This window comes from Crotalus tigris, unplaced genomic scaffold (genome assembly GCF_016545835.1).
Source record: "Crotalus tigris isolate CLP2741 ecotype Arizona unplaced genomic scaffold, ASM1654583v1 scf7180000017646.2482762, whole genome shotgun sequence".
NCBI lineage: Eukaryota > Metazoa > Chordata > Lepidosauria > Squamata > Viperidae > Crotalus > Crotalus tigris.
The window spans coordinates 1,906,026-1,929,470 of NW_024096538.1; the positions used below are offsets into that span (position 1 = coordinate 1,906,026).

Consider the following 23,445-nt stretch of genomic DNA (forward strand, 5'->3'; position numbering starts at 1 on the left):
AATAAAATGTCTGCAAGAAAACAATCAAGCTCAGAGGGCACTAAGGACACCTCAATGATAGATTCAATTTGTTTGCATAATCAATGCTTCTTTTGATGACTTTGGCTTCTGCTTCTGTTCTTTCTTTATTTACTGTTCAAAAATAATTTCACCATATAGTTTCAACTCTAGTGGCTCCTTCGTATTTTTCTGTCTATCACATTACCACTTCTTTCTCCAAAACAGGGGTGTCAAACTGCTGGCCCATGGGCCAGATGCATCATGCCGAAACCACACCTGCCCCATTGCTGGCAATGGAAAAAAAGTCATGATATGTCGTGACATGTCACGTGGCATTGCAAGTTTGACACCCCTGCTCTAAAAGATCATTGATTAATTTCTGTTTCCATATTGTCATTCTCATGGTAAAAAGCAGGAGATAATTGTCCAGTAGCCTTGCATTGTTAGTTTGGATCCAGGCTTCCAAGAAAGAAAGAACAAGTAAGGGGTTATTGTAATGTTTGTTTTTGATAAACATAGCTTAGGTAAAACTTTTGGAAGAACAAAGCTTCTGTATACTTTTATGTTTCTCTGCTCTTGAATTAGTTTATCTAAAAGTTTATCAGCAATTGCTGAAGAAAATAATGAATGTAAAACATGCACCCCTCTTTTCTCAAAATGGAAACAGGAAGCTTAAATAACAACAATAACAATAAAAATAAATAATTTAAACCTGAAGCATATGAGTTAAGGTGCATCACAATTAAGGTGAAATTAAACATATTTTAATCCCCCCAAAACATCCCCCCCAAAGCAAACAAGCAAATATACAGAATGACTGGAGACTAATTAGGCCAATGGCCCTTTCTAAATAATGATGTTCTAAAATCAGTCAATTCTCACATGCCTGTTCATTATTTATAACTGGGTTTCAAATGATGACATGTACCCATCATAGGTTTATTATCTCTGACAGAATAAGGACATCATCTAGTTCTGCCAATTGAAACACATGGCTTTTCCCAGTTACAGTTTTCATCTTCTGGTAGTTATCAAATCTTGAGTAATCAAATGATGAGTGATTAAGTCATGTGCATAAATATGTAAACTATTTATTTAAATGTAATTGAGTTATAATTGATTATGACATGCCTTGTAGAAGATGTACCATGTAATAGGTCTCCCTTGTGTTTACCAGTTCTGAAAATGCTGAGCCTCAAATGTACTTCAGTTTCCTTGAAGAAATGGCATAAAGAAAAGGCTACAATGAAGTCATAGGAATAGGCATATTCCATCTCATCCTCACTGATTCTATCTGATTCTATCTGTGGTAAAACACTCATTAATTTGACTCTATGCTCTATATGTTTCTATGCTGCAAAGAAAAGGCTACCGTATAGCTGTTTACCTTACTATTATCATGTCTTGTGTATGATGATCTTTAGCTAAAGTAAGGTTTATCCTATTTAGGCATACCTTTAGTCTGATAACAGAGAATCTGGTTTTTGATTATTCTGAAAGAGAGAAAATTCAACAATGAACAATTTCTGAAGCACCTTTCTGAGTTTTATTTTTTTAAATCATTATTAAACACTGAAAACTTTCTAGGTAGTGGCATTGCAAACAACAACAAATGAACTGCACTTAAATTGTGACTAAGACTAAATTCAGGAACTTGAATAAAGTGAGTAATTAGACTGGGAGTTATTAAATATTTCTTCCAAACTTTGTCAAGTTATATTCATTCAGAATCAGTCCTGGGTAGTAGTATTAGCACCCACAATTTTTGTTGTTATATTAGTTTCGGATGTTTTTCAATGGTAGATCTCTAAGCAACCATATTACAGTGATTTTTTTTGGTTTCTTCAGAATTTATAATATTCCAGTTTGAAATGAGATGGGATTACAGTGCTGCACTAATTGCTTTTCATTCTTTCTAGATTATGTTATCTCTGAAAAAAACTCTGTAATTCCTTTAAATTTGATATGCTTATATGCATATTTAAAAGTTTATTTTAGTGCTACATATTATTAAACATATAGTATTTTTAAAGAAGTTGGTGAATAGAATATATATTTTAAATCAGTTAAATCCTGAGCTTTTTAAAAGTTATTTAAAAAGACCAAGTACTATCTTTTACTGTTTTTATGTGAGTGTTGTTTTCCCTATTGTTCTTTGTTTTTAAAAGTTTTAATGATTGTAAGCCACCCAGAGTTGTTGGGAGCCCTGCAGCATATAACTTTAATAAATTATTTTGAGTGGAAAATAGAAGCAAAAATTGTGTATAACATTTCCTGCACTCCCACTGCATGTGACCTCACCCTAGATGACATGGGATCTTTCTTTCATCACCTGTACACACATTTTTAAAGTGCCTTTAAAAGATTAGTTGATTAATTATGCTGATTAATTGATGAAAGCTGGAGCTTCATTGCTACAACCATACCAACTAATATGAAAAAGATCTGGGAGAAGAAATGCAATTTTTTTTCTCTTATTCAGCAAACTGATAATAACATGAAGAAAGTCAAGCAATTTTACATGCTTTTCAGCACTTTATACAATTGCCATACCATTTGGCATGCTATTCTCATGTTCCATAATTGCTGAGACCATTCTTTTTAGTGAAAGTTGTCCTTTTTTCTTTTTTATAGATTGGATGATGTGCACAGATGTTGCAGAGGCAAAACTTGAAATGAGCATGTTTGAAACAAAGTCTCCCAAAGCTGTTGGGTCTATGGTCTGCAGCTCCTCCTCCCAAGCACCATAGAAGAACTGGATTGATAGGGCTTGTCCTGTGTTACTGATAACCAAGATTTGATCCATAAAAGTTGGCAGCTTTGTAAGCAATGGGAAAGGAGCAGTTTTACTTTAACTCTAGCCATTGAATCTGAAGAGTAATTGCCACCCTGGAAAGGTAATTACATATGCTATTGTTTATACACATAATAGGTCTGGAATGCATGTTCTGCAGATAGAAAAAAGAAAAAGAAAATCCTGCTTTCAGATTGGGGCAGTACACAATGTATAGTGACAGAATGCCACAAATAGCATTCATACCCTTGCATGTTAATAGGTGATTTCTCTTGGTGTGTGTGTTTAAGGGGGGGGAAAGAAGGGATTTAGAGCACGAAAGGGGAGGGAAGGCAAAAAAGGCTTTTTTATAAAGTACTATGTAAATACAAGTGATTTCCCCCTCTCCCTCGCTCTTCCTAGTTCCTTTTCTCTTGCTGTCTTTCTTTTTAAAAGAATCAAGAAAAATGTTTTTGAAGCTTCAAAGGGATTGCACTGTTCTCTTACCCCATGGGAATATTAATTACTCCCAAACTTTTAAAATTTCTTGAACAATACCATATGTGTTTGTAAAAGAAATTACAGAGAAAGCTTTACTAAAGGGGTCTTGACTTGAATTCGCCTGAAATTGGACTAAACAGTTTGACAGAATATTGGATAGCAGTTTGAAGCATCCTGCTGTGCCTGGAGTGGGACACCCCCCCCCACAGAGAGAGAGAGAGGGAGGGAGGGAGGGAGGGAGGGAGGGAGAGAAAGAGAGAGAGAGAGAGAGAGAGAGAGAGAGAGGGAATTTCATTACCAGACATTCTCTTGCATTTATTATATTTTGATTATTTAAAAGCATTTATTGGAAATAACATATAGATTGCCATGATATGTCCTTTCTGGATGATAAATGTGCCTTTCTAAAGAACAAAATTATATTTACATTGCAAAGAATGCTTCAGAGTATTGTAGGAACAAGAATGGCACAAAGCCAAGAATTCTTTTGTATTTTAATATTGAACCAAGCATTGTTAGGGGCTGAAGCAAATCATCATGGGTTATGCTCTGCTGTGGTGTCCAGTAAATTGCATGACCAACTTGTTAGGCTTGACAAGAGCCCTTTCCTTAACAAAGGCCTCGGCAACTCCTAGCAGCCACGGAATGTCAGAATGAACACATTTCACACACAGATGTGTGACTATAATGGCTGTTAGACGATGCATGTGGTGGAGAAAAGGGGAGGGGGTGGACTGGGCAGGCTAACAGTTAGCAGTAGGGACCCAGCCCTGTTGACCATTTTTAATCAGTTCTTCTGTAAACAATTCAACATTTTCATTGTTCTCCAAAAACTAATAAAGAGAAACAAGCACTTTTCATTCATCTTGAAGTAATTTTCTGTCAGGTTCAAGCCCCTTGTGGCCTACAGCTTGTGCACAGCTAGCTGTGTGATACCACTACTATTTCAATTTATTTTACAAACTCTGACCATTCAAATGTCAGCTAGTGTTCACCAAGCCGGCATCTGAAATTGTGCAGTTAACGAGTTTTACAACACTTCTATCAAGAGAAACTGTTTAGCATAACTGACTCTTAAGGAGTTATTATACCTCTAAAAATCCATTTTAAGGGGCATTATTTAAATAAAATAGAAAAACGGTTCACTGCCTTTTAAAGGGGCTACAAAAAAAGTCCATCAGATCCAGTGCAGTAATCCTCAGCTTAAAGCACTCTCAAGAGCCCTTCTGGGAATTATCAGCATAATGAAATGTTTTGTGAAATGTCCAGATAGATTCCTCTACTCCACAATTTTATGGCACCATATTTATTTTCCACCCATTTTTTTAAAGTGAATTACTTTTCGACAGGATGACTTTACACTCGGCAGATTAACTGAACACATACTATTACCAAGGTTATAGAGTGGAAGGCAGAGCTCTGTTTGCAGCATTGTCTATATAAAACTCTAAGAAAAAGACGGGCCCTTTAAACCACCATAAGGCTTATGCAAATGTGGTGCCTCTTGTACATTATTCCCATACCTTTTAACAATTCTGTTACACAGTTTGTAATCAATCTGTCCTTTGGTTAAATGCCCCCCTGCCCCCAAAGATAAAATGAAACTGCTGAATAAAGAGATATTTCTGGACACTAATGTCAAAAGGAGTAGATCTCGTAAATTAACTATAGCTGCCAATGGCACCAAATTAGTTTAATTATAAATGTCCATAATGGGCAGAGCACAAAATAACCCAAATGTCTTGATAGTTGTAAAAACCACACTAGAAATATAAAAGGCTATAAGGAACTATTTTAAAAGTGTATTCCAGAAAGACAATATATCAATGAAAGCCTTTAGATTTTGGAATACAAATTCTTGTTTTATTATCCTTTGACAAAATGACCTTTATTGGTCATTTTCATAAATACAGAGTAGTTTTATAGTGCAGCTGTGTGTTCCTTGGGGAGCATCCTAGAGTCTATAGATTTATTCAGATTTCCATCAATTTGTCATTTGGCAATTTTGAAGTCAGAAAGAGGGAAAAGTATGCTTGGCAGGGTTGCCATAGGAAATGTCACAAGGGGTCAAAGATCTGTTAGAAATCTTCAAGTTCAACTTGATCACCAAGATGGCTTATATCAGCATGTAATCTATGCCAGCCCTGGAGCTGGTGTGGATTTGTTCCATGCCATTGGTTTTAACTGCTCCCTCTTTCTCTCAAAACAAACAAACAAACAAACATTGCAAAAACTAAACAGGATCAGATGTAGTTAAAATCAGTGCTGCACAATCACATGGGTGGGAAGTTGCAAGACATCCCAGGATTGTAGGTTAAATTGAGAAGTTGAAAAAATATCCTAGATCAGTGGTTCTCAACCTTTTTAATGCCGTGACCCCCAACTGGTTGTAAGTCGAGGACTAACCAACCGGTCGAAAGTCGAGGACTACCCAACTGGTCGTAAGTCGAGGACTTTCCCTGCCCAGGAGTGCCGCACATGCGTGGTGCTGCCCCCTGTGCCGGCCGAGGCGTAGCTGGCAAGCGGCAGAGACGGCGCAGGCTGACCACCGGCTGGGCCACCAGCTGGCCCAGCCCAAGGGAGGTAAGGCACCCACCAGGCCCCACGCGCACCAGCAACCCTCCCTGTGCCCGTCGGCCTCCCACCTCCCACCCCTGGCCTTCTTTTATTTACATTTTTAGTAGTTGCTCAGCAGGGAGGGTGGAAACTTCCAGACAGCTCGCCTTCGCTGCAGACAACTTGCAGCACCATTTGCAGAATGGGACTTTTGGCAGGCTCAGCAGGGCAGAGACAGCCTGGACAATTCCTATTGGCTTTTGAAAGCCAATAGAATTAGACTCTATTCAAGAGAGTCTATTCTATTGGCTTTCAAAAGCCAATAGAATAAAAGGGAGTAGCACAACTAAGGAAAAGGGGAAAAAATGGCGGGCTGCGTTGTTTGGCGACCTCCGTGAAATGGTTGTTTGACTCCAAATGGGGTCCCGACCCACAGATTGAGAGCCACTGTCCTAGATGAAGGCAAAGTCAAATCATTTCTATATTGCTGCCAAGAAAATTACACAAACACATTTGCGAAGGCATCACAAAGAAGGCTTCAAGTCTTTGCTTCTTTCACCTCTGGCAATATTTTATGCCCTCATCACCTCATAATTAAGTTACTGCAAAATGCTCTAGATCAAGGGTCCCCAACCTTGGCAACTTTAAGACTTGTGGACTTTGACTTCCAGATTTCCCCAGCCAGCCAGGTCTTAAAGTTGCTAAGGTTGGGGACCCCTGCTCTAGATGAATTACCTTTGAAGTCTATCTGGAAGCTGCAATTGGTAGTGGAGCATGTGCTAGTAAAAATCAATCTCTCGGAGCTCATTACATTCTGCTTAGACCCGATGTTGATGACCAGTAGACTTCTGAGTGCAAGTCAAAATGTCGGTATTAATTGATCTATGATTTAACACTAGATACCTGCAAGATAGTAATATCCAGCTATAACTGACCATTTAATATGTTCATCATGTGAAAATAGCTTTGGAAGATTAGAAAAACTAAAGGCACTTTTCTTTAATGGCTCCAACAATGTGGAATGGCCTCTTTCTGAATTGTTCCAGAGGTCTTTGGTTGTTGTTGATATTTAATAGTATTAATTTTGTTGTAAGTCGTTATGAATGTGCATGGAGTTGGTGGTATATAAATAAAATAAAGATTTTTCTAGAGATTCTTACTTTGGAATTAGAGTTAGAAATGCTCTGTCAAAAGCAAGATATAAGTAGTAACATTTATTCTGAATTTTTAATAACTAATCACCTTTACCAGGAATAGGTTATGGTATATATTAGAGTCTTATTCCCCCCCTCCCAGTGTTTTCCTGCAATTACAGGGATTCCACTTTTTAAAAATGAACTGAGTGTTGATCCATTAGTTGTGACAGAAATAGACTGATTGGCTTGTTACCTGCCCAAGATCATGGTTAGTGTTAGCAGGCAATGATTCCTTACTATTGGCATTAATTTTGGGCAATCTGAAGAAAGAAAGAAAGAAAGAAAGAAAGAAAGAAAGAAAGAAAGAAAGAAAGAAAGAAAGAAAGAAAGAACACAAGTCGACTTGTGAGATATGAGATAATATGAGATAATTCAGAAATGATAAAAGCACTTACAGTTTATAAATCCTTGAGCATATTATATAAATGAATCGAGCAATTGTTTTAGTTCCCAGAAACTGACAAAGAAACATGATTTCAGCAGGGAATACACAAGTTCAGAGCTCCTTGTCTGCCTGTTCACTAAATGCCAAACCATATTAATTTCCTCCCATTATCCATAGTTTATCATGACTTTGCTAGGTAGCCCTTCTTTTGTCCTTTCTTGATAAAATTAGCTGAAGCTTCATGTATCATAAAAGTTGACAAGACATCCTTTCCGGGCTCTTATAGAATAACACGAGAAAGAAAGAAAAGGTTATGCCTTTTCCTGACCAAAAAATGGATGAGTTACCATCCCTGAGAGACCTGTTATAAGAAAAGGCATGGAATGAGCTCTCAATTCAGATGTTACCTCAGAAACATGAAGTTTAAATGCTCAGGCTACTGTGTATCATTTTCCATCTCCGTCCAATTGCTTTATAATAACATGTCCTGTTAAAATAATCAAAGGCCATTGCTAACTAGGGGTAATGAGCACTCCATATGGAAAACAGTAGGTTGAGGAATTTTTTTAGTTAGAGCATAATATGTGTTTATGTGAAGTGGATTTTTATGTTTTAATTTCATTGCCATTTTGTTGTCACTGCACTTCAAATGTTCAAATAACATCCTCTTTACATGGCTCCCAAGGAAACATTCTTTAATAGTGGTGCTGTGCTTCTCTTTCAAAGGTGAATACATGATCCTCCATTATCATATGAAGCTTTTTGGTGTAAACTAAAAAAACATCCAAACTTTGATGGTCATTCATGAAAGCCAAATATATCATGTTCTAGCTTTCTGGGAAGAAAACAGCAACAATCATTATGTGCTGTGATTTAGAATAGCTGGATAATAGAATTGTAAATTATAATAGAATTGTAAATATAAGTTATGTCCTGACATAACAATCACTATGAATTTATTTATTTAATTGTTAGAAGAAGAGTTTTTCTGCAACAGGTCACCACAAGTAAAGTGAATCAACCATAGTTGGTAGTCAACAGTTTTGTTTTGTTTTGAGCAGTCACATTTGAAATTTTCAGAAAGAATCACAGATACTATAATAGTCAACCCATTTGTACCTACAGTTCATTCAGCCTTTCAGGATCACTTTTTCAAAATTTGTCTCCTTGTTTCCACATTTCCTGCAGTCCATATCCACTCACCCAAATTTGGGGGATTATCTTTTGGTTTAGTCCACAGAAACCTATTATTAAAGTTTTGCACTTAGCAGAGCAGTTATGCCCAACACACAATTTTTTTTATGTTTGTCCAGGCAGTCAAAAGAAAAGCCCAGAATATTGGACTTGACAAGTACTGACAAAATTGAAGGATTGCACTCCAGAGTTTCTCACAGCCAACCTGTCCAAGAAGAGAAGGAAAAATGAGAATGTTTGTTTTTTTTCTTATTGTATTGAAAATATTGGGATTTAGCTCCTGATGAAGAATTTTAATATTATTGCCTCATATAATAGTTTTACCACATTTTTGCATGCATATGTATGTCTGTGTAGATCATTGATCACAACAATGTATCATACCAATGAAGTTCCAAGATGAAATTTGGCCAGTGAGTTAGAATTACAGATGTTCCTTACTAGTAAAGACTTTAAAATACCATATTAGCTACATTAGTGGGGAATGGGGGCAAGAGTTTAATAATGAAAACGTTATCTTTAAGCATTTGTACTTTCACCCCTGCCCCTATATTCAAGCTATTCCTCCTTATGTCTTCAGTTCTCTGAGTAAAGCAATCAGGACTAGGTTTTTGTACCTTTTATTACCAAGAAATGCCATCCAGCTCAAGGGAATTCTTTATATGGAAGATTTCTGCCCCCCTTATCAGTCTTATATTTGAAAAGAACTATATTTCTCAAGAGTTTTAGTTTAGCTTTAGTTAAACTATATCTTTAGAGCAGATTCTTGAAGTTGTGATAACAAGATGGTGAGAAAGGTTAGTCCTATTTGAAAGTTGCAACATTGGAAAGTTTGAGAACCCAGTCTTATAGATAGTGCTGCGATTCAGCTTTTTTAAAGTTGCCTTGATTAGTAACTACTTTGCTATTTCTTATTTTCAAGATCCAGCATTATAACAATTTTTATCGGAATTTTATTGCTCTTTGTGGAGAACAACCCTGCCTAAAGTACTTGCTGCATCCTCTTTCTTCCAGACAGACATGTTCATACTCTGCTTTTTCTCCTCATCTTGCATTCCTTCCCGTCCCTTCCAGTATCTTCACCTCAGTTCTACCCTTCTCAGTTCTGGTTAACAGACTGTAAATACTTTTAAATGAAATTGATGAATTTAAGTTCATGGGCCCAAATTCTTTTAATCACATAATTAAAATGTGAAAGATGATTTTCTCAAAGTGAAAGAAAGGAAAAAGGAAAAACAAAAAGTTAAACTCATTTATGACAGAATGCACACACATAGCACACACACACAGATAACTTTTTGTAATTTGTTGGTTATATACAAAGAGGTTAAACGTGATAGTTAATTTCCTCACTGCAATCAAATCCAAGAATTAGCAACAATAGAAATTCTGTTTTATTTGCATTTAATTTGTACCTTCACACTATTAACTCCTATGTTTTACTTTCAGGAAATGTGGTCTAAGGCTATTATAACCACATTTCATGCTGCTGTTGCACTGTTATTTGAGCTCTAAGGCAGGAAACAATGTACTGAAAAATAAAGCTGGCTTAGTTTATTGTAATTAGTATAAGTTTGTGTCTGCATATACATACACACAAAAAAACATACCTATGCTTGCAAATGTTTTCTATCCTCCTGAAATACTTGCAGACATAGCCTTCTGCCACTCAATGATCTGCAGATATGCTGGACTACACAACAGGGTTGTCAAATGCACAGGATTAGAATCCACCGTAATACATTGTCAGCTCAGCCAATGTTCATTCTGGGTCTCAGTCTCCGGAATTGTATCCAGTTCATTTTCAGTGCACTAGATTGTGGAAAGATGACATTAGCTGCTGAGAGATTAGATAATAATGTAATGTAATGTAATGTAATGTAATGTAATGTAAGGTAAGGTAAGGTAAGGTAAGGTAAGGTAAGGTAAGATAAGATAAAATAAGTTTTATTGTCATTTTTTTTACTGTGATCACATAAACCCACACCCACACCCACACATATATATACATCTACATAACACACACATACACACAAACACACACACACATCTATATGTATCTATATCTATAGTAAAGTCAATAAATATTGATCACCAAGAGGGAAAGTAGTAAAAATTTTAATGAACCAAGCTTTCGTTGGGAACACCCAACATCGTCAGGGTTTAAAAGTAGTCACTGGGAAAGCACCACGCATTGATGTCGGTGGTATATCTGAGATACGGCACGATCAGCTGGGTCCGATGACACGTTCTAGAAGCTGGATACAGGCTGCTAATATCGTATAAAGGCTTCTTCCCAGTGACTACTTTTAAACCCTGATGATGTTGGGTGTTCCCAACGAAAGCTTGGTTCATTAAAATTTTTACTACTTTCCCTCTTGGTGATCGATATTTATTGACTTTACTATGGACATACCCAAGAGTCGAATTTTTAGTTATATAGCTAATCAGTATCTATATCTATATCTATATCTATATATCTAGATATTCTACTCCTCCCAGAAGGTAACAAGGAAAACAGGTCATGAAGAGGATGTGTAGCATCCCAGACAATACTGCGAACCCTGTTCCAGCATCTCTTATATGCTATGTCCTGAATAGAAGGAAGTGAACTACCAATAATCTTTTCTGCCATCCTCAACATTCTCTGCACCTGCCTACCTATCTGAAGCAGTGATGCTTCCAAACCAGACAGTGATGCCCTATGACAGGATGCTGTTGATTGTCCCTCTATAGAAAGTGGTGAGGACGGGGGAAGGAAGATGTACATTTCTCATGCGATGCAGAAAATGCAGACGCTGCTGTGCCCGCTTCACCAAGTGTCTTGCTGTTGAGCGACTAAGCTGTATGATGCCTTTATAAAGAGTCAAAAAATGGATGGGAGATGTAAATCATACAGTTTGCTTGGATTTTCCAATAGCTGTTGATTCTACAGGTACTCCTCGACTTATGACCACAATTGAGCCCAAAAAATCTGTTGTTAAGGGAATCAACAAGTCTAATGGCCAGAAAAAAGAATGTACACACACACACACACACACACACACAGAATCAATATGGATAATAATTATTATATTTCTTTACTGGGATAGTTCAGAGTACTTTTCTCCAAGAAGTCTCTTTTTCTGTTCACATTTTTCCTTCCCTGCTTGGTTTTTATCCTGCAAATCCCATCTGAGGAACAAGGCAACAAAAAAGCAATTTCACTTCTGGAAAAGATATCAATTTTCACATTTTCAGTTAAGAGAAATATAACCTGCTTATTTTTTAAACATCTTGTCTTGAAAAAAACAAAAGAAAACTGGAAAGAGAGAATTGGTGAAGCAGCCTATGCTTCAACAGTTCTTTATTCCTGTCTAGCTTTGAAGTAGTAGAGAGAAAAAAACAAGAGCGTGTTTATTGCCAAATCATTTTTTTTAAACAGTTTTTGTGAATATTTCATTGCTTGCTAAACAGGAAGGAACTGGTTGGGAGATTTGGTTGGATTGAGAATAAAAGTCTGATCCAGGTTTTCCTTAAAAAAGTTTGTGTACATTCATTCTTTTCTAGCCTTTCATACATATACACAAAAACAAAAACAAAGCCCTGCAATTCACTTTGTACATTGCTCTGCTGTGTGGCACAGAATTTACAATCTTAAATCATTCTAAACCAGGCTGATTGGCAGAGAATTCAGCTCATTTCTAATACCAAGGTGTCTGCAGCTGAAGTCAGCACAGGAAGAGGAGAAATCTATCAATGACTCTATTGTTCTTTAAAAAATTGTTGCTGGAAATGTCACCCTGGTGACACTGCTTGGTTGTTTTGCATAGCAGGATTACTAAAAAACTCTCTAGCTCTTTTCATCCCCAGTCCCCTGATAGGGGATTTTATATATGGCATTGTTGACTTATAACTCTGGTTTTCATAACATGATTTTATGCTCCAAACCAGAAGCCTTCTTAAAGTAATCTTAGCTGCTTTGAAACAGCTAATGAAGATTTTGATATATTTTAGGGAATGTAGCATTTGACATAATTAGAGGTAGGCAGATCTGACTATATCCAGGAAAAAAAAAATCTCAGGACAACTGCTTTGCAGGCTACTAGCGCTTAATTTTTGAGCATCAGATCCAGCACATCTTAATTTCTAGAGAATAAATTCAATTGAATTTGCTCTCCAGTTATGCAAAAATTGCTCAGATAAAAACCAAGTGGACACCAATGTAATGAATGTGGTTATTAAATTGTTTCAATTGAAAGAACCCTTTTCTTACACCATCATAATGGGAACTATTTATCCCCACTGATCGGCCTGTCTTTTTCTACTGAGGACTCTTTGATCTTGAAGCATATTGCAGTAGTGTGTCCTATTGAAAAGCAAAACTGGGACAATTTTAATGCTTTTGTACCTCACCAGTGCTCTATTTTTTCACTGTTTAAAAATAGCTGTTAATTATAAGTGCAGTTTAAATGTCTTGAGTGACCCAGAAATACAGGTTGGGTTGAGACAGATTGTATTTCTCATGGAAAACAAATGTACTTTTTCAGAAAATAGTCTTAAATTTTCAAAATGTGTTTTCCTTTCAGGTTGAGGGATGAGCTATAGAACCAACTGTGTTGTGAACTGATAAATATTGTTTTTATTGATGAATGAAAAATCCCTTTATACCTTAAAATATGGGTGCATGTGATTGATCATTATGGGCTTTTGCCTTCTGAATTTAGATTTAAGGGATTAAAGTTTCAACCTTTCATGTCTCTTCATGACATAATAAGCTTTTGTGTTTTAGTATAGATTATTATTTGGTGATCAGAAAGCAGGCACTTCATTTTGGATTGAGTCTGAGACTGTGATTTAGTTCAGAATCTGAGCTTGAACATCTATAACTACTGCTGATTATAACAGGAAAGCAGGACATGAATATAATCATTTTTCTGTTTGACAGATTATGTGCCATCAGGTTGATGATTACCCACTACACAGAGAATTACCAGCCTGGTCCTTCCAATGGTTGACCACTGTTACTGTAATTGAACATATACTTTTTTCCAAGTAATTATATCAAACATTATAATTAAAATAGTAAAAATACAAACTAAATAAGGATATAAAAATAGAAAAGGTGTAAACAATAGAAAGAAAAGAACACAAAAAATTAAGTATATAATAAAGAAAAAGAAAATAAATATATAAAGAAGTGACTTTCAATCTTCATCACAACAGTATAAACAATTTTAGTATTTAGTATTTCACCTCCTTTTAAATTACAATAAATGATCTTTTATTACCATACCCCTTCTATTATTTGTAAACAAATCCATAAAGCATTGTCATTTCAGTGCTGGTATCAGCAAAACTCTATTACGGGTTATCAGATTTTATTCATTTTATCTTTGAGCAAATAAACCAACTTTGTATCCCTTCCTTTCACTTCTAACAATCTTAATCTTTAGTTTATTGAAATAATAGCATAGATTTTCAGACGATTCTTCAAAGTTTCTTTTGTAAATACAATATAGAAAATTATTCAATATCTGTTTGGAGCAGCATATACGTTTAATAAATAGGTGGCGCAGCAGTTAGAGTGCAGTACTGCAGGCCACTTTAGCTGACTGTGTTCAACAGGTCAGTGGTTCAAATCTCACCGGCTCAAGGTTGACTCAGCCTTCCATCCTTCCAAGGTAGGTAAAATGAGGACCCAGATTGTTGGGGGCAATGTAAATATATATATACATTGCTTACTGGTGTACACCGCTTAGAGAGTGCTTCCACTTAAAGCGGTATATAAGTCTCATAAATAAATAAATAAATAAATCTGTCCTTTGTATATCCAAATTTCAGCAGAGTCCTGTTTATCAGGTAAAAGTGTTCTTTTTCCATAGTATCCTTTAGTGGTTCTCAACCTTTCTAATGCCGCGACCCCATAATACAGTTCCCCATGTTGTGGTAACCCCCAACCACTTATACATCACCAGGTGCCAACGGCGTGGCCAAAGAAAAGGGGGAAAAATGGTGGACAGCCTTGTTTGGTGACCCCTGTGAAATGGTCGTTCGACCCCAAATGGGGTCCTGACCCACAGGTTGAGAACCACTGCTTTAGACACAGTCTATCCATAGAGGCAAGTATCACTTTGGACATTGATAATATTAACTTCATTGTCAAAAGTGCTTTTCAATATTTCCAGTGTTAGAATATTTTGTGCCATTCCATACCTTAGTCTAGTTTATGTGTTCTTCTTTAACTGAAATCTTTAGTTCCTATAGTGTCCAATATTTCAAATTTTACTTTTTTAAAAAAAAATCAAAACAAAAACATTTTCTCATGAGAAAGATTCTTTATAATCAATTCCCAAATCTTATTTAAAATTTATCTAGTTATTACAAGCTCCATTTGTGGCTTTCTGAAATAAAAGATTTAATCAACATTTTATTCTTTATTTCAAGGATTTTTTTTCCTTAAATTTGTAGTTAAAACTTCCTTTCATTAAGGATTGAAGGCAAATGCACCAGATACTTTCAAACTTGTCCATCCAAAAGTTTCTAATAGATGAAAAGTAGTTGACAAGCAATTTCAAAAATGATTAAAAAAAGAAGTATGAAATGGCAGGGATTGTAATTGAGTCTGTCCAACTTGCTGCTGGTTGTCCTATTCTTTTTCCATCCAATTCCAGGATTAAAGAGTCCTCTAGAGCAGGAGTCCCCAATCCCCAGTCTGTGGACCAGTACTGGGCTGTGGCATGCCATCAATCGGTCTGCACAAAAAGCAAAGCCCCATCCATAGGATGCAGGCAGCACACAAAACCATGCACTGTCCAGTCTGTGGAAAAACCTTTTTCCATGGAACCTGTCCCTGGTGTTCAAAAGGTTGGGGACCTCTGGTCTAGAGAGTTAGGCTTTCACATAGTATGACCAAAATATGATAATTTGTACCATGTGAGTACTCTATAGTCATTTATTTAATGATTCATTTGTTTGTTTTCTTGGCTATCCACGGTATTCTCGAGAGTTTTGTTCAACACTAAAGTCCAAAAATACCAGTAGTCTTAACCTACTTCTTCAAAGTTCAACTTTCACTTCCATTGAGTGCCACAGGTAACACCCTGGTTTGCATGATTCTGATATTTCTAAGTGTACACACTTAATAGCATTTAAATATCTCTTCCAAGGCCTTTAGGGGTGCTCTACCAAGTGCTAGTCTGCAGTAAGTTTCTTGACTGCTGGTTCTTTTAATGTTGATGGTTGATTCTAAAAGGCAGAAACTATCCACCACTTTATCTTCATTTTCATTCTAAGGCTTATTGTGCTACTTGTCATAATTATCTTGGTCTTTATATTTAATCTTAGTCCCATGCTTTCACTACACTTCTTGGCTTTCATTACCATGCAAGACATTTGATACCAGAGCATAGTGCACGTTTCATCAGCATAGTGCACATTATTAAAGTTCCTTGTCTAATTTTAAAAATATGCACATTTTTTCCAATCTAACTTCCTTCAATATATATTCCACATATTGCTTGAATAAGTAACAAAAGTATAGCATTGTATCACTCCTTTGCTAACATGAAGACATCTTTGATCTTCTTTGAAACAGTTATTATCTGTTCATTGGCATCCTTTATTGTGATTAATTAATGGGATATTCTATTTAATATGAATTTAAACTGATACCAGGTTGCATTTAATGCAAGCCAACAGTCAGCTAATGTGAGACTAGTGCATGCATAATTCAGGCTGATGCATGCACAGTTGTGGTTTTCTATGCTGCTCATTCTTTGAACAATCAACCATATGCATCATTGGAACTTGTGACAGCACTGAAAATGAGTGATAGTTATAACTAGTCTTTATAACTGTGGCCATTGCAGTATCCCTGGGGTCACATGAACACAATGCACAATGCTTGTTGATTAGCTCCCATTATATCATTGCAGCATCCCACAATCATTTGATTGCCATTTGAGACCGCCACTGCCAGCTTCTGACTAGCAAAGTCAATGGTGAAGCTGGCAAGTTGTTGAGCACATGATGTCACATTTGATGATGTCATAGTATTTGCTTAATGATGACAACTGGAAGTGCTGTAACTGCGGTTGCTATTTGGCCCTGTTACTTGATATTGCACTTTATGACTGCATCACTTAGTAACAGAAGTTACATTCCCAATTACTGTAGTTAAGTGAAGACTATCTGAAGATTAAAATGTGATGAACTGAATGGCATAAAAGTGATCATACCAATGCTACAATAGGATTGGCTGTGTCTTTGCTGTTATAACCAACCTCTTTCATCTCTTTCAACCAACAATATAGCAAATTTGATATATGTGTACCCATCTAGTGATATCCATTTATACAACCATTATGCTGGTTGTTTGAAGCCTGTATTATCAATAAAGCTATAATTGGATTGGCAGAAAATAGTAGCCATTCTCTTGCTTCATTCATTGTTCTAGGACAATGGTTCTCAAGCTTTTCTTCACCATGGACACTCTTTAAATATCTGCTGTGGCCATGGACCATGGCCACAGACCCGCAAGATTCAACTCAAGATTTCTTCAAGATTTTGGGGACCCGCTGTGACAACATCAACCAGGGGTCCGTGGGCCACAGATTGAGAACCATTGTCATAGGCCAACTTTATTTTGCTCCTTAACATTTCTAAATTTAGCATTCCAGTCTCCAACCATTAATAGCACATTTTGTTTGTATGTTCTGACAATTTAAAATTGAACTTGATCATAAAACTTATCAAATGCTTCTTGTTATGCATAATCTTAGATAATCATCACATTAAAGGGTTGTCTGCAAAGTATAATTAATGTTATTTGATTATTGATTGCCTTATAGTCAAGTATTGTTCTTGCTTTACTCTTCCTTACTATGAAAGCAAATGGTTTCCTTTTTGTTTTTCATGCCCTGAATAGTAAACAGTGTGATCTTCTGACTGAAAATGTCTAATTCCTGTTATCTCAATTTACTGATGTCAATTTATTTCATCTTTCACTGTTAAGCTTTTCAGTGTTTATACTTCTTACATTCAATGTTCCCACTCTAATTATGTCTTAGCACCTTCAGATCCTTCTATTCCTGCATGTCAACATCAGCAACTAGATATCCTGAAGGCATTAATTTAACCAGGTCATAAATGCCATTAGTATTCTGAAAGATCCTCAGCTCTTTTTCAGTAGCATATTGAGTGCTATCTGATCTGAAGGACCTATCATCTGGCACTATATCATTAATCATTTTATATTTTCTATCCATGTGGGCTTTCAGTAAAAATACAAAAGTGGTTTACCATTGTCTTCTTCCATACAATATGAATGGATGCCTTTGAATTTGTCATTAAATTATAATTATAGCAACACCTCAGGAGGGCTAGGTAATTTTATTGCAAACTTAGTGAGGCAAAGTAAGCCATACAGTACAATGTGACAGCTAAAGGGTCATCTCTAAAAGAGCACCTAAGAGATAGAGATTGGAATTCTATTACAGATAGTTGGGTTCTCTAAGGTAGAAAGGGATATAAATATTCTACAGCTTGGCTTGATATTAGGCTGAAAAGGCTGTGGAATGATCCTGTATGTTGATAATTTTCTCATTAAGTTGCATAACTTCGCTACTTTGTAATATTTGCATGCAGCTATAATGTTGGAGACAGAATTGAATTGCTTAAGGTAATTTGGTAAGGCTGTTAGCTAGTGCACGCTTATTCAGGAATAAACTTCACAGAACACAGCTACATCTGCTTCTGCATAAGCAGGCAGAGGCTTAAAATGCATCTGTGCATCCCCCAGTAGTCATTTGATAAGAATGGTAAGTTAGTTTCCAGACAACATGTAACCTTGTTAAAGACCTGAAGACCATAACTGAAAATCTGAGGTAGCTGAATAAATATAACTGATTCAGCATTTTTGCTTCTCAATAAGAACTTTTTAATGCATATGAAACAGAAAACAAAGATTTCACATCGTACTGAAACAGACATCTCATGAGTTAAAAGTAAGATCCATGGAGGATATCACCTGACCAATTGGGATTAAATTCTACCAATTATCTCAACAATATGCAGGATTCTAGGATGTCTAACTAACTAGTCAACATGATTTATGGAGCTGGACTCAGACTCAAATGGAAGACTCCAACTGGAAACACAAGACTAGACTTGGCCAAAATTAATGTTAGAGCTTTTTGGGGTACAGCTCCAAAGCCATTAACTAAGAGATGAAATAAGAATGGTTTGTGACCTAAAAGGATGATAAAAAGAGAAGAGGTATCTGTGAATGTGAGGATATGGTTGGCTAGGAGGTAACGTTGTTTCACAATGTTTATTGGGGAAGATTACGGTTGGAATAGAAAATATCAATAAATCAATGAAGATAAAAAGAGATAAGTTTCTTTGGTAGTTAAACATTTCAAGGTGGAATGTACATCCTGGCCAAATATAACAATGTGCAGATAATTAAAGGAAAAAGCTAGCAGGCCTGTGAAGGAAAAACTACAAAACAGACTTTAAAAGCCATAAGCACATGATGCAGCATATTGTAAATGACAGTGAACAGGAAAAGCAGAGAAAACTTGCACACAGTTTGCAGATAGCAAATCGGTTACCTTATCTCAGGAAACAGCTTGTTAATATATCTCCTAAATAGATATTTTATTACTGTGTATAGGGCATAAAAGTATACTTAAAATCTGAACCAAATGGTTTTGGTAGCATCACTTAAAATCTTGTTCTCCTTCCCCCCTCCCCAAGTTCCAACAACAAAATCACCATCATCCACCACTGCAAAAACCCCTTCCTTCCTTCCTTCCTTCCTTCCTTCCTTCCTTCCTTCCTTCCTTCCTTCCTTCCTTCCTTCCTTCCTTCCTTCCCACCTACCAACCAATCTCCTTCCTTTCATTCCTCTTTAAATTATATTGAAACATACAGAGACCAATACATTCTTTAAAGCCCTTCAGGACTTGGGACAGCTATCTTTCCTGGCTGTTTCTACCCATCTGATCTGGCTGGCAGGGTGGGTACAGTCCAGGTTCTATAGCAAAGGAATGCTGGCTGGTGGGTCCTAATGGTAAGCCTGTCCTCTGGCTCTAGGCCTGGGCCTGGAGCCTTGACTATGTGTGATTGAATATTATTGCATCTCTCTCGGCTGCTCTGTATTTTAATTTGTCTAGTTGCTATTGTAATTGTTAATTTTTAATATTTTTCATCACTCAGAATCTCTTGTTGATATGAGTGACTGTGTAAATTGATTAAACAAATGAACAAACCACAGAAAATAAAAATAATTAAAAAGGAGAAAAAGGAGAGAAAAAGCAGAAAATACAAAAATAAAACAAATCAAAACTGCCAAATCTACAAGTGATCAAGGAGGAACCCTGCTAATCCAGAATTATATTTTATTTTCAAAATATTATTTTTCCACTCTGCCCAAACAGAAATGCAAACAAAAACATATTTTTTCCTCATATTCCATATACAACGCTATCCAGAAAAGGAGACACATATATATTTTATGAAGCATGTGTTTGAGTTTACGATATTTTATGGTAGGATTTATGACATAAAAGGGTCTCTCTCTCTCTCTCATACACACACAGCACACATATACAAAGTTAAGTTTTGAGAATTTGAAACAGTTTGATACAGCAGTTAAAGGCACCATGTTACAAAGTGGGAGATTGTAAGTTCTACTTCTGCTTTAGGTAACTCATGACTTTGGGATAGTCACGTTCTCTCTGTCCTAGGAAGAAGGAAATGACAAACTACTTTAAAAAACTTGCCAGCAAAACTGCAGGGACTAGTCTAAGCAATTGTCAGGAATCAAGGCTGATTCAAAATCTGTCCACACATACACATTCTTCTGACAGAAAAGAATAGTAAAAATGTACACTAGTTTTAGAACATTTAGTTAAAGCAGAGCTACCATATTTCAAATGTGAAAATATTCTGTGATTATGTTTTGATTTTCTGCTAAAACTTTGCTGCTTGTTGTGAGAATAAGCAAAAGATCCTCACACATGTGGAAGTAAATCAGGCAGGGAATACAGTCCTCTAGGTATTTATTTAGTGACCGTTCATAGTTACAACAGCACTGAACAAAATGACTTATGACTGTTTTTCATACTTTTGACTGTTGCAACATCCCCATGGTCATTTGATCAAAATTCAGATGTTTGTCGCCTGACTCATATTTATGATGGTTGCAGTGTCCTGGGGTCTTGTGATCAGCTTTTGCAAGCTTCTGACAAGCAAAGTCAGTGGGGAAGCCAGATACATTTAACAACCAACATAACTAAATTAACAACTGCAGTGATTCACTTAACAACTGTGGCAAGAAAGGTTGTAAAATGGGGTAAAACTCAACAACTGTCTCACTTAGCAACAGAAAATTTGGACACAATTGGGGTCCTAAATTGAGGGCTATCCCTATATATAAAATAACTATTGGATTCATAAAGAAAATCTTGCAAGAAAACTACAGGGATTAAGACTAGATGAGGCAGTCATTGGGAAACAAGATTGACTCGAAGGCATCCTTCCCTCCCCCCAAATTTTAGGGTTAATGTAAAAAATCAAAAGTGTTTAAAATCTCCTATGTGCTGGGAAATTCTTGGCCAACATATACAACATAGTGATAGAATTCTGAGTGCAGAAATGAGTGTTCACTTTTTAAGAAAAAAACTATGATACAATTGCCCTTGGTATGCAGACTGTTTATAAGCTTTGAAACGGCAAAAAAAAAAAAAAAAAAAAGTACATGCAGCTGCACAGAAGCCAGTTACATTATCCACTACACTGGGCACCTAGGTATCATCCAAAAGGATTACCAGATGAATGGGAGGAAGGGCATCTGTGAAATGTGAATGTTCATCAAGTGCTGAATGGGCCAGGAGCTCCCTCCCTCAAGAAATAAAAGGAATTTTAGCCTCAGCTGAGGAGCAAGAGGCAGTGTGAGCTCTGAGCTTTTGTGTGCCTCAGCTTGAACTGTGATTGAAGGTGACTCAGCAAGCACAAACATGGCAAATTGTTGTGTCAAAGATGAGCCACATGGAGTCTGAGGATTAGAGGCCACAAAGAGGCCAAACGGAGGCAGAGGATTAGGATGTGAAAGACCCAAAAACCAGGGCAGTCAGGCAGATTCAAGATCCAGAGGTGTTTTCATAAACAGTGAAATGACACACATGAGCAGTGGATTAATCACCACGTTGCTTGCCTCTAGATCATTTCGAATTGTTCCCTCAGCAACTTTATGATGTGTGATTTTGACTCCCAGAATTCCTTAGTCAATTCTAGGAACTGAAATCCGCCCATCTTAATATTGCTGGGACAGAAACACTATTCTAGACTGAGAAGATTTAGGCCATTAAATCTAACGTTTGTTAAACCAGTGTCCATCAAATTGTTTCTAATTTCTGTAAAAACATTTATAATTCTATCATCAAATAATTTGCAAATTTATCATAATTTTGAGGTGATTAAAATAGCACCAAACATTTTTCAGTGTGTACTATACTGATAGCAATTTGAACACGATTTTTCAATAATTTTCAGCTTTGAAGTTGTTCACGTTTTAGTTAGGATTCACTTTCTGGACATGCTACTGCTGAAAATATTGCAAAATACACTGAAAATATCACTAAGATTTAGAATTCAGCCTTAAGAGGTGTTTTGTGTCAGATGATACTTCAGAAATGATTGGCAAGCAGAATGAAATTCTGAAGCTACTAAAGAAGAAATAAAATGAACAGTAAATATATGACGTTGGTTCCACATTTAGCATAGCTAGGAGCGAGATATAGGACAAAGACTGTCTCTTTTGATCTACCAATTTTCTGTAGATCTCTATGAAATAAGTTCCAACAGAAAGAATTTCTCAAAAAAAAAAAAAAAGCATTTCATTGTGACATACAGTTAGAAAAGTTCTTAGGCTTGCTGGAATTTAGTGATTAAGCATTACTGATTGCTCCTGAAAGGATCCTAAATATTAGACATGACCTTAAATGTCATTTTGTATCTCACTATGTTATATGCTGAAGGGTTCAAGAAAATTGATCCCTTTAAAGGCCAAAATCTCTTTGCAATGGATCTTTTATATCTTTTTCTTCTTACTCAGTCCAGATTGATAAATCTCATAAAGGATGCTGCATGATTGGTTGAACAAGATACTGTGTTTAATTACACTAACCCTGACTTATAAGTGGATAATTCCTTTCAAGCCATCCATACTTTTCAAAGAATGCTGTCTTCTGCATCCTGATAAATCTTTTAGGTCCATCTCTAAGAAGAAATTGGAAGCTTCCTATCTGTTGATTTTGGCAATTAGAAGTGAGACTATGACATATTTAATTGTTTTAGCTATATTTCAATGGAAGAATCTTTTGAAATTGCCTTGTAGCATGCTGAAACAAAGAAATTTGACCAGAATATCCTAATTTGTACAAAGCAAAAATTGCCAGTCAATTATTCAATTGATGGCAATAGCTATATCTGATACGTAGAAAAAAAATCTGACTTCTAAATTGAGATTCTTTAGAATAATTTCCTGATACATTATAACAGAGCTACCAAAATAATAATTGTATAAAGCTTGTGTTCAGCTACTGTTTAACAGATCTACCTGGTCTGGGCCTAGAAATGAAAATTGTCAGGTTGTCATCAGTTCAAACTGCCATAACTAGCTGTTGGGCAACCAAAGATACAATACTTTGTGTTTTCTTCTTTTGTGAAGTATTGCTTATTCTTCATTGTCAGGTTTCCTGGGAAGGTTAGACATTTCTTAGGGAAGAAAAGAAGGACACACTGGAGCATAATCAAAATTAAAAACAGTTTCTATGTATATTGACATCCAAAAC

At 36.2% G+C, this 23,445-nt stretch overlaps 1 long non-coding RNA gene across 2 annotated transcripts in view; it reads left to right on the forward strand.

Moving 5' to 3' along the window:
- LOC120304757 overlaps positions 1–23,445 on the forward strand; it is a 77,679-nt gene that overhangs the window by 34,242 nt on the left and 19,992 nt on the right. For both annotated transcript variants that reach the window (XR_005555821.1, XR_005555822.1), the window contains one exon: positions 2,635–2,897. This is a non-coding gene — a long non-coding RNA (uncharacterized LOC120304757). The remainder of the gene's footprint in view (positions 1–2,634; positions 2,898–23,445) is intronic.